Source organism: Sander vitreus, unplaced genomic scaffold (genome assembly GCF_031162955.1).
Source record: "Sander vitreus isolate 19-12246 unplaced genomic scaffold, sanVit1 ctg243_0, whole genome shotgun sequence".
In the NCBI taxonomy this organism is placed as follows: Eukaryota; Metazoa; Chordata; class Actinopteri; order Perciformes; family Percidae; genus Sander; species Sander vitreus.
Window position 1 is genome coordinate 192,501 of NW_027595416.1, and position 12,478 is coordinate 204,978.

Sequence of the window (12,478 nt, forward strand, 5' to 3'; positions counted from 1 at the left end):
ACCAGAGTAATCTGTTACTACCTGATGAACCAGAGTAACTTGTTTCTCCTGTTGAATAAAAGACATGTGACAGTTTAACTCTGGGTCTGTTTAAATGTCGTCATATTCACTCATTCATACACATGCACAAACACACACACACACACACACACACACACACACACACACACACACACACACACACACACACACACTCACTCAAACAAACACACAGACACTCACTCAAACAAACACACACACACACACACACACACACACTCACTCACTCAAACAAACACACACACACACACACACACACACACACACACACTCACTCACTCACTCACTCACTCAAACACACACACACACTTCTTGTTGAAAAGGGAACAATGAAGAGAGATAAATGTGTATGTGTGAGGATGAGTTGAGGATTGTTCCACCAGATGGAGCCCTGACTCTCTTACACAGTTTATATTCTGTCAGAAACAAGAACAGACTGAACACAAGTGGAGCACAAACTAAAATAATCTGTTCATCTTCAGCTCTGAGGCCTATACTACGAAGAAAGATAAACATGCCCTGGATTTCTAACAACCGCGGTCCTGCATAAGCTGTGTCATGACGCTGGTTATCAACCAGTTCAATCAACCCAGGGTTTCCCAATCCAGCGACGTGCACGTTCACATAAAAGAGGCGGTGTTGCACAGTATGACCAATCGCAAACATCTACCAGAGCCGTATATTTTACATAAGAAGATCAAACTGTAATTCTACAAAAATATGAAGAACACAGACACGGTTTAACAGGCAAAACGCAATAAAATCACTGACATTACCACCATTCACCATTCACTGAAAACGTGTTTCTGAAAACATTTGAAGCAGAAATAGTCTTCATTTCAGCTCAACAAAGGTCAGTTTAAAAGATTTTCGTCAGATTTTGAGAGACTCTAGTTACGCTCATCCCGCTCACCATTTCAGATTCGAGTCACTGACCTCGCCAGACTTTCCAACGGCCAATTATCGGCCCTCTGTGTCCCGGCCTTTAGAGACATTACCGCCATCTACTGGAGAGTGCTGGGATTTATAGCCGAGACCCACCAACCAGACGGCCGACCGCCGAGGTCCAAAACACTGCCTCGGAACACACTCAGGCGACACTGACTTGAGAAATGTAATAAGTCTCCACAGCAGCAGGCAGCGCTACTCTGTATTGTTGCCCAAGAAATGAAAACCAGCAGCTGATTGGACGAACGCGTCACATGGGTTTGTTTTCTCCGGAAATTCAAAGCCAGACTGTCATGCGGCTCGTTCAGAATATGATCTCATATTGTACTAAAATAGTTCACTGAAACTTATTTCTGAAAACATTTGAAGAGAGAAATAGGCCGTGAAGTTGATGAATCTGTCTTCATTTCAGCTCAATGAAGGTCAGTTTAAAAGATTTTCGTCAGATTTTGAGAGACTCTAGTCACGCTCATCCCGCTCGCCATTTCCGGGTGAGTCCCGACTGCCCTGCCTCCGACTGAGCATGTCAGGTCGGCCAAAATGAAGGCCGACGGACCCCCAGACTGATGACGGCACGGGACACACCGAACAGACTCGAGTCACTGACCTCGCCAGACTGTCCAACGGCCAATTATCGGCCCTGTGTGTCCTGGCCTTTAGAGTCCTTACCACCATCTACTGGAGAGTGCTGGGATTTAAAGACATTACCTCCATCTACTGGAGAGTGCTGGGATTTAGAGACATTACCTCCATCTACTGGAGAGTGCTGGGATTTAGAGACATTACCTCCATCTACTGGAGAGTGCTGGGATTTAGAGACACGGCGTGGAAAAACAGCCTCAAAAGTGCCCACACAAATAGAAGGAGATTTACAAATATATTTACCTTGAAAAATACTAAGTTAATTTACAAATTAGACACATGAACATAGACACACATTTGCGGATACAAATCGCTCTGCATTCATTTATTACATTACATGTCATTTAGCTGATGCTTTTATCCAAAGCGACTTACTCTTGCTATATATATATCAGATGTTGCACATCTCTGGAGCAACTAGGGATTAAGTGTCTTGCTCAGGGACACATTGGTTGATATATTGCAGCAGGAATCAAACCCAGATCTCCCACACCACAGGCATGTGTCATATCCACTAAGCCATCACCACCCCTTTGTGCAATTGTCATTTGTGCATTGTGTTTTACAAGTTGCTAATACTTATGAGACTGTTTTAGCACCATATTCTGTTTTCAACGCTGTCCTATAAATACATATTTCATTGATTAAAGGTGCTGTAGGTAGGATTGTGAAGATCCAGGACTTAGCCAAAAATGTTTAACATCGACAACTTCTCAGTCCCTCCCCCCTTTCTGCTAAAGCCCAAAGTGGTCTCATAAGCCCCTCCCCCCCAATGTAGAATGAATGTGTGTGCCTGAGCAGTAATTGACACGCTGTTAGACACCCCCCCTGGCCCTGATTGGTGCATCTAACAGGGAGTGGTGGGTTTTTGCAAAACACACTACAGGCTGTTTTTTCTTTTCATTACCTGCTTCATGTAGTTCTACTGCACCTTTAACACTAAAATAAGTATAATGTAAAATGAACTATCTGTTTACCATTTATTAATAGTGCTCTCTCTGGACTTTGTGAGAGAAGAAGAAACTCCGGCTGCAAAGTTTATAAATCAGCATATCAACGAGGGGATGAACAATGACAGTTGCACCAAGGTGATGAATGTGTGTGTGTGTGTGTGTGTGTGTGTGTGTGTGTGTGTGCTGCTGTGCGTCCCTGTGTGTGTAACAAGCATAGTGTGCGTGCTGTGCACGAGCCTAGGAGCATTTTACTAATGCTCTGTTAAAATAACAATGAAATGCTGCGTTATTGACTTTAGACCAGGTTTTTGTTGGTCAATGGTGCCATCACTTCCTGCTGCCTCAAGATAGCAATACGCCCAGAATGCACCTGAACACACCTCCCTGTAAGACCAGCATGCCCAGAATGCACCTGAACACACCTCCCTGTAAGACCAGCACGCCCAGAATGCACCTGAACACACCTCCCTGTAAGACCAGCACGCCCAGAATGCACCTGAACACACCTCCCTGTAAGACCAGCACGCCTAGAATGCACCTGAACACATCTCCCTGTAAGACCAGCACGCCCAGAATGCACCTGAACACACCTCCCTGTAAGACCAGCACGTCTCTGGGTGCACAGATGGGCACACTTGTGTCGGGCTTTGCGCTGCGCCAGGTGCAGGATAGGGCCCTTGTGTTCCTTATCTCAGAAAAAGCAGAGCACCCTTTAACATTGTTGTCTGCAGACTGAAGGATGCTACTGTCAGTCCTTGTGAGTACGATGGTGCAGATTATAACAGGTACATTGTAGTCCCATGTGATGTTAAAGGAGATCCTGTTCTCTTTGATAGGTCTTATTAACCAGCTGATGAATCAGCGGAACTTGTGTCTCTTGTTATATGAAACACATCTGACAGTTTACACTTGTGTCTGTTTTTTAATTCAGTCCTGTTTAATCATTGAGATATCCATCTTTGTAGTCTCTTACAGCCAGACCGTCCTCCAGACCTTCCTCCACAGCGCTGTGGAAGAAGGTCTGGCTAGTCCACACAGATGCAAATAATCTCACATCTACACTGTCACATGTTTTATTCATCAGGTAGTAACAGATTACTCTGGTTCATCAGGTGATAATTACTGAGGAATAACTCTTTCAAGGTGAGTAGGAATGCCACAGTCATTACAAACAACTTCAATTCTCCCGTTGCGAGTCTCACCAGTATAATTACATGGAAATGGAAATTTTGTTTGTCTAGTGCTGCAATTAACAACATCGAAACGCTTTGTGGTTGTTCTTTTTGTTCCTTTATTCCTCTTACAGGCGGCTTTGACATCATCAAACCTCCCTATGATGAAGGTATTTAAGGGCTTACAGTTCTTCTTTTTGTGGTCATCTCTGATCTTTTTGGCATTCATCACATCGGTACATTCGTTAGGAATCATCTTCGAGACGATATGCTTATATTCAAATAATGTATATAAAGCATCTGCAGTTTCTGGTCCCAGGAACATGAGAGCAGCAGAGATCAGCAGAACACCAGAAAAGATAGAGATCTTCATGTTGATCTGGAGAATACAGAGTTATAAAAGCTGTTAGAGACTTTACTCTGACATATTTAACATCTCTTTATATTATCATATAAAAGCTGTTAGAGACTTTACTCTGACGAAACACACACACACACACACACACACACACACACACACACACACACACACACACACACACACACACACACAAACACACACAAACACACACACACTCTACTGACTGCTGCTCTCTCCTACTGAATGCTGCTCTCTCCTACTGACTGCTACTCTCTCCTACACACTAAGCACCGAGCTATTCCTTAAAGGAGCTTCCCACAAGGAGAGCCTGCCAGAGCTTCTTGTATTTGGTCCGAAAATCCGAACCATCCAAAAAATGCTTTCACACTATAAACGAAACGGACCTTGGTTCAGTTTGGTCTGCACCGAGACCACCTCTTTTGATCGGACCAATGTTTGGTCTTTTAAACTGGACCGTGGTCTGAGGCAGCTTTCTCAGAATATTAATATAAAGTATATTTACCTGAATGACAGGAGAGAGATGAGTTCTAGAGTCAGCAGCAGGAGAGATATCTGGAATATCACATCATAACACACACGTTACATCACATTTAACTACGTTACATCACAGTTAACTTCAAGGTTCTTCAGAAAACAATCGAAAAAAGGACCAAAAATGTCAAAAAAGTGACAAATGAAGAAAAAAAAAAAATGTTGGAGAAAAACAACAAAACAATTGTCGAAAAAACGTTGAAGAAGGTGATAAAATAATAAAAGTTGGAGAAGATTCGGAGTCTTACCGAAGAAGAGGAGGAGGAGAAGGTTTCAGGTACGAAGGTCCAAAAAGGTCAGGGTCAGGAAGACGTTTCGGCACGGGGGAAAACTGATCAGAAAATATAACGGAGTAAAAGTCAAAAGTATGCACTATTGATTCTACTTAAGTAAAGTACAGATACGTGAGTAACGAGCAGTACAGTAATGTACAGTAACAAAGTATTTGTACATTACACCACTGATCATCGTATTTAACTACGTTACATCACAGTTAACTATGTTACATCACAGTTAACTACGTTACATAACTGTTAACTACGTTACATCACAGTTAACTATGTTACATCACAGTTAACTACGTTACATAACTGTTAACTACGTTACATAACTGTTAACTACGTTACATCACAGTTAACTATGTTACATCACTGTTAACTATGTTACATCACTGTTAACTACGTTACATCACTGTTAACTACATTACATCACAGTTAACTACGTTACATCACTGTTAACTACGTTACATCACAGTTAACTACGTTACATCACTGTTAACTACGTTACATCACTGTTAACTACGTTACATCACTGTTAACTATGTTACATCACTGTTAACTACGTTACATCACTGTTAACTGTTACATCACTGTTAACTAAAAAAGTGGCGACAAAACTGTCAAAAATCAGTGAGAAAAGTGTCAAAAAGGTCAAAAAACTTACCAAAAAAAGGATAGAAATTGCCCCAAAAAAGTGCCGAAAAAGAGTAAAAGTATCCCCGAAAAAAGTATCAAAAGTGTCAAGAATAAAACATAATTCTATATGATATGAATTATATTTACATCACAGTTAACTTCAAACCTTGAAAAATACGTCGGAAAAAGTGGCAAAAAGTGACTGAAAAGTCAACAAACAAGATGACGAAAACATCGGAAACCAAAAGTGAGAAAATCTAACGTTAGGAGCCAGAGTCAGCGTTTTCTCTTACCGTAGAGTTGGTGGAGAGAGATCAGGTGGGAAGGTGCTGCTGTCCTTTGGTCGACTTGTTTTCAGTAAAAAGGATTGAATGTTAAAAGATAAACGGCACAAAGTCTGAAGATGAAGAAGAGCAGAACTCTGACACGATGCAAATCTGAAGAATGTTCAGATAGAGAAATGAAATAATCTGCAGTCTTATATACTCCCACAGAGAGATGTTGTCTCTGCAACAAACAGCTGGATATCATCTCCATATACGGTAAACATTCAGCCACAGCTTCAGACATCCCCCCCACTGATCCTCATTTAAATACACACGTTACTGACAGTCAAAGACCAGAAACAGGAAGTTGTTGTTGTGTTCACACTTTAAGATGTTTTCACACTTTGTTCGGATGCAGCTTCCTGTTAATGATGACCTACAAAAAATAGAGGAACATTAACATTGAGAAATCCTTTTTTATATTATGAAACACAATACTGAGGCAGTTTCTATAGCAGGTATAGCGTTAGCTTTCACTAGCAGCTAGCACACACTTTTACATCAGGATTTATTTTGGTTAATGTCAAAGTCAAGTAAAAAACAGCACATACATTAAAACAAAGCAGAACTAGAAATAGGAATACACAACAAGATAATCAACAAGAACAAACAAGACATACAAGTACATCTATACACACACACACACACACACACACACACACACACACACACACACACACACACACACACACACACACACACACACACACACACAGACACACATACACACACACACACACACACACACACACACACACACACACACACACACACACACACACACACACACACACACTCACACACACACACACACAAACACACAAATGCACACACACACACACACACACACACACACACACACACACACACACACACACACAAACACACACACACACACACACACACACACACACACACACACACACACACACACACACACACACACACACACACACACACATACACACACACACACACACACACACACACACACACACACACACACACACACACACACACACACACACACACACACACACATGCAAACACACACACACACACGTTACACACACACACACACACACACACACACACACACACACACACACACACACACACACACACACACACACACACACACACACACACGTGATACAACATATCTCCATGTTTATGTTCAGCAAATATGATTACAATTAAAACACATTTTAGCCATTTTCCCAGCATTTGGAGCTTATAGAGTGCATGTGAACTGTCATTGAGTATACTTAGTTTGTAAAGAATAGATTTCTTTTGTGAATAAATGTATTGTTACTCCTCCAGCAGGTATCCCAAAAGGGCCCTGGCTTGTCTTGTCTCCAGAGTCAGTAGATGGCCAGGCACAGCCACTGGAAGAGGAAACAACATTATACAGCAAGCTGTCTCAACTACAAGTGCCGACAAACCAGCAGCTTTTGTTATCGTCTTACCCACCTGTTGCATATCCAGCTCAATCTTCCCTGTGTCAGCTCTCTCCAGAGCCTTAAACATTTCTGGTAGAGAGACAGAAAAAAAGGTTCTGGTAATGTAAACATGCCACCGCTCTCAGAGTCTACAAATCAATATTAGATACACTGAATGGATAATGTTGTGTTTTGTGAACACTAAGTGAAGAGCATTTCCAGTTTAATGAGACAACCCACAAAACTGTCAAAGTCTATGGCATACTGAGCATCGGACTAACGGCTGACAATGGAAATAGAAATCCATAGCTTGAACACACTCTGTTGGCGTGCAAGAAAATAACATTAACAGTAAGTTTTGACTGTGAATTTAAGACTTTTCTGTGACCAAATAAGGAGCTGGCCTCTGAGCTTTGTCCACTAGATGGCTGTATTACAGCAAAGCTCTGAGGTCTTCATTAGCCTGCAGACATCAATCAGTCTGAATGTTACTGTAACACAATACCTGGCTGCAGCATGTTTCTCAGAGAACACCCTGAGAAGGAAGCTGCCATTCTTGTCAGGCTGGAAGGTCGAGGGAACAATGGCATATTCTCCTGGAGGAAGTTTAAAGCGGTCGCACACTTCCCGTGTGTTGGTGAAGGAGCCGCTCATGGCCACAGGTTTCTGTCGCGGCAGGACATCTGGACCCAGGTGAACATTGCGTTGGCCTTTGTACTAAAGAGCCTCTTCTGCTGTCGGCCATCTTTTTACATGAGCCCAACCAGAAAGGTACATCCATCCTTCCCATCCAGGGGATCATCATCCACATCCTCCAGGCGCACCACAAACTGAGGGTTGGACGAGAATGTGTCTGGAACAGACAAAAGTGTAATTCTTTATATGAAGTGTAACAGAACTTCTTGCTCAGAGATACATATGGTTTCTCTGTTACCTGAGAATTCGTGGCAGCCGCCTGCAGTAGAGCCCACCCTCCACATCCCTTCATACTGGTAATGCTTCCAGTGGCCCACTTCATCACTCAGGAGCGTGTCTGGGCTCAAGTTACAGATCTCCAGCCTGGAGAACTGCTTGATGAAGTCTGAATAGGACATCCTGAGGAGAGAAACACATTTCTCAACAAAGAACATTGTGTCCATTACTTTTCCTAGTCTGAGCCTAAATAATGTAGTTAATTTGGTGATGGTGAAAATATGTCAGTTATTACATTTATTCTCATGGAAATGAAAGGTTAAAGCCAACAGATTTACCAGAATTCTCCATCATCAGCCACATGGTTCAACTTTGATTTCTCATCTTTGCTGATATGGTTCCATTCAATGGACCTAATTGTGATTAAAAATTAATAAATCGTGCTTTTAGGATATTCCTGGAAATAACTAATGGTAGCTGATCGTTAATGGATCTAGAACGTAATTACGTAATTATTTACCCCATGGGTTCCTGATGCAAACCAGCTGAACCGGCTTGCCTTGGAAATGAACCTGGGAGAGAGCAACAGCAGGCATTGTAATTTGCATGCAGTTGAAAGAAACAGCATAATGTTGACAGTTTAGATAATCATATACCTCCTCTGCACCAGTGACTGAGTATGCATGTCCCTTGACAAGTTTGAGATCTGTAACTGCCTCTGTCTCGGCATTGGTCTTCTGAAAACACCAAGAACAACACTTCAATCTGATGACATGAGTACTTTACTACTGTTGGTGTGTTGGCTTGCAGGTAAGCATGCAAATCTGTATGAAAATAAGCAAATTAGTATGAAAATAAGACTTACTTTATTAATAGAGCAACCAAGCAGTGAACCCAGGCTCAGGGCCTTCTGCATGATTTGGAAGAGCTTGGGTGGAGCTTTGTCTAAGGTGTATACTTCTGCAATCCCTCCTGTGAAATCCTCAAAACCCTCAATAGTGTTTCCTCCTGACAGGGCCTCATAGCTGCCACATAACCTGTCAGACACAGAGGGATGTGACCAGATTTACCAACTATATATTGTACATTTTCACTTGGTTAATGTTTTGATGAAGCAAAAAAATAACGATCCATACTTGGCGTAGGCCTTCTCCAGCAGCGACCTCCAAAACTCTGAGCCCTCCGCTGACTGAACAAACAGCAGCTTTCCATTTCTTGTGGGTAAACGGTCATCGATCACCACATCCACCCACTCACCAAACTGCCAGAACTGAGAAGAAAATATTCATAACGTCAAATACTTCTATGACTCATGAGCAAGACAATTTTGTGATCCTTGAATAAGATGTTCTGTGCTCTGCATGTCACAGCATGGCAATATAGGGCAACTTAGTACAAAACACAAAAGTACACGATTTCATTTTTTGTTTTTAATCTATTACCATGAGCCATCATTTTATGGTTGGACATGGCAGGAAAAAAGTTAGTCAAATAAGAAGGGCATTTGTCTGACATGGAAGTGAAATATCCCGGCGTAACCTTCAGTAAAACTCTGTTCCTGGGGCACCACGCGAGCCAGGATCTGCTGGTCTAGAGTCAGACTGGCTATTGCAGCTAGAAGCCAGCAGTCACCTACACAGTAAAATCAGAGACATGCTGTGAGATTGAGCAGTATGCGGCATTCACCGCAGTGCAGCAGGTGCTGTAAACAGCATGTGCCCACAAACCACTACAAGCTTAATGGCAGAATGGGTGGAGGGGTATAGACCAGGGAATGTTTGTGGTTCCCTTCGAAAATCCAAAACACCCCATCATCTATCCATCCATCCATCCAACAATCCATCCATCCATCCATCCCTCCATCCATCCATCCATCCATCCATCCATCCATCCATCCATCCATCCATCTATCCATCCATCCATCCATCCATCCATCCATCCATCCATCACTCCATCTATTCATTCTTTCCCCTCACTTACCCAGAGCTCCTTGGAAAATCTCCATCCTTGTGGCTCCATCAACAATGAACTTTGGGTTTGAGCACAGCTCCTATATAGAGGACCAAACAATCACAAATAGTTGAACATTTGAGAGCAGTTTTGAGAAATCTTTCCTATCACACTACTGAGACAATAGGAGGAAATACAGTTCAATGATTTAGATCTGATGACTGCGTTGCAAGTACAGAAAACCCCTATGAAAATAATTCACAAACACATGATTCAACACATTTAGGTATCTCTCCCAGAGATTATTACTATAGTGAATAGTAATACAGTATGAGGCTTACGTTTAAACTTCTGTCGCTTTCAAGTGTTCTGATCGTGATGCAGAAAGTAACGAGGTACAGCTACTCTTTTATATATATTGTTTTTTACTTCTGCTTTCCAAAGTCTTAGTTTAAAATATTAAATATTCGCAATTCAGTAAATGAAAGAAATACAATAATTAATGTCAAGTCAGTGACAAGCTCACCAACCATAGGATCATTTAAAAAACACAGTGTTCCTTTTATGTTTGGTTGGTTTTCATTGCTGTGTGTTTTTTCTTAGAGGCTTCCTACCTTTGGCCTTTTCCAAACAACCCCCTTGGTTTCTTCTGAGTCTGGTCCCACCTCATTGTAGCCCAGTGATGTGGGCTCAGCTGGAAAGCAGTTGTCCTCAAACAGGCGTCCACTCTTCAAACACTGCTTGCGCAGAGTCTCATAATCCTGCTGGGAGAACTTCACTGCTTTCTCGTTTGTGCCAATGCCTTGTTCCCTGTCCTGCTGACGGTCCAGTCGAGCTGCCGTGGATGTCATCCTCACCTTGTAAGTGTATATAGCCCTCGTCACTGTGAGCTGAGTTGGGTTGACGTCTGCTGCCTCTGTCCCAGCCTCCTATATAGCTGTCAAAGGTGAGTGAAGGATAGGGTGGGATCACAGACAGAGAGGGGCCTCCAATGTACAGGTGAGGTGAGCAAAACAGACAGCAGCAACCCTAAGCAAATCTGCAACGAGATGGCTGTGGCCACAGCTGAAATCAAAACAGAGACACACCTAGAGGCAACCTGAAGCACCACTGTAATTGCCTCATTTTGATTGTGTGACTTGTGTGCGTGTTGTAATTGTGTCCTACTTCCTGATGGATGCATACAAAAATAGAGCAAACAAACAATTCTCTTGATTTAAACTGGTCTGAAGTGTAATAATCAGACATTCTGTAACATTATAAAATATAATGTGCTAAAAAAGCAGAGTTAAAGAGTTATTGAAAGGGATTAAATACAGTGCTTACATCTGAGCGTTATGAAAGAGAAGCTTAAATGCATGAAATTAAGCGTTAAATTGTCTGCCAGGTCCAGTCGGCTTCGGAGCATATGCATTATGCTCTTGTATCATCTTATATCTGTATTGTGGGAATGTTGATTCAGCAGCATTCCCAGTATTGTTATCCTGTTCTCTTCTATACGTTTCTTGGTCGTCTGTAACTTCTGTATACGTTCAGCTATAAACACCATTCAACTATTAAAATGTTCAGCTCTTTCAGCACATAATGGGACTTCTTCAACTTTTGTTCTACTATTTATGCTTTTTTTTTTTTTTTTTTTTTAAATATTATGCTTTTAAACATTTTATTTTAACATGTACATCATTCAAATCCTTTTCTGCTTTAAAATGTATCTCCTCCTACATTCTTTCACCTACAGACCTGATTCAAACTTTAAACGAAATATTCAGCTATCTCATCACTTTGATATCTTTTACAATTTTCCTGAAAAAGCTGTTTAAGTTTAGTGTAAATTTCAGGACATTTTATCGATTATAATGGGTGTGTATTAGAGGGCGGTTTGAACTTTACTGCGGGCGGGAATGGGTGGCTTAAACAAACACTGCAAGATCAGTTGCATCACTACTGCAAACTCTTAAGTTTAATGCAGGATTGGCTTTTTTTTTAAGATAATCTTTTTGCCATTTTAGGCCTTTATTTATAAAGGACAGCTGAAGACATGAAAGGGGAGAGAGAGGGGGAATGACATGCAGCAAAGGGCCGCAGATCGGAGTCAAACCCGGGCCCATTGCGCCAAGAAGTAAACCTCTATATATGGGCGCACACTCTACCAACTGAACTATCCGGGCGCCCAGCATTGCCTTTTTTTAATACAGCCAATATTTGTCATATAATTTAGCTCACACTGTAAGCTGTGTACACTGTGTTGTTGTGAAGATAGATCTGGC

The 12,478-nt window shown here is 41.8% G+C and overlaps 1 long non-coding RNA gene and 1 pseudogene across 3 annotated transcripts in view; both read right to left on the bottom strand.

Annotated features, from left to right (window-relative positions):
• LOC144513408 (uncharacterized) overlaps window positions 1-6,125 on the bottom strand; it is a 29,537-nt gene extending 23,412 nt beyond the window's left edge. Inside the window, exons 1-4 of one of the 2 annotated variants that reach the window (XR_013501124.1) lie at window positions 5,875-6,125; window positions 4,916-4,998; window positions 4,639-4,688; window positions 4,035-4,133 (exon numbers count right to left, since the gene is read on the bottom strand). This is a non-coding gene — a long non-coding RNA (uncharacterized LOC144513408). Of the gene's footprint in view, window positions 1-4,034; window positions 4,134-4,638; window positions 4,689-4,915; window positions 4,999-5,874 lie in introns of those variants that run through there. The other variant, XR_013501125.1, reaches the window with a different exon arrangement.
• Window positions 6,126-7,103: 978 nt separating this feature from the next.
• On the bottom strand, window positions 7,104-11,077 carry LOC144513406 (calpain-2 catalytic subunit-like; annotated as a pseudogene). The gene is made up of 12 exons (XR_013501123.1): window positions 10,826-11,077; window positions 10,242-10,311; window positions 9,775-9,893; window positions 9,398-9,531; window positions 9,127-9,298; window positions 8,918-8,998; window positions 8,762-8,833; window positions 8,600-8,718; window positions 8,284-8,444; window positions 7,855-8,202; window positions 7,381-7,439; window positions 7,104-7,295 (listed from the first exon to the last, which is right to left on the bottom strand). The product of XR_013501123.1 is annotated as a calpain-2 catalytic subunit-like (transcript).
• Between the last annotated feature and the right edge of the window lie 1,401 nt (window positions 11,078-12,478).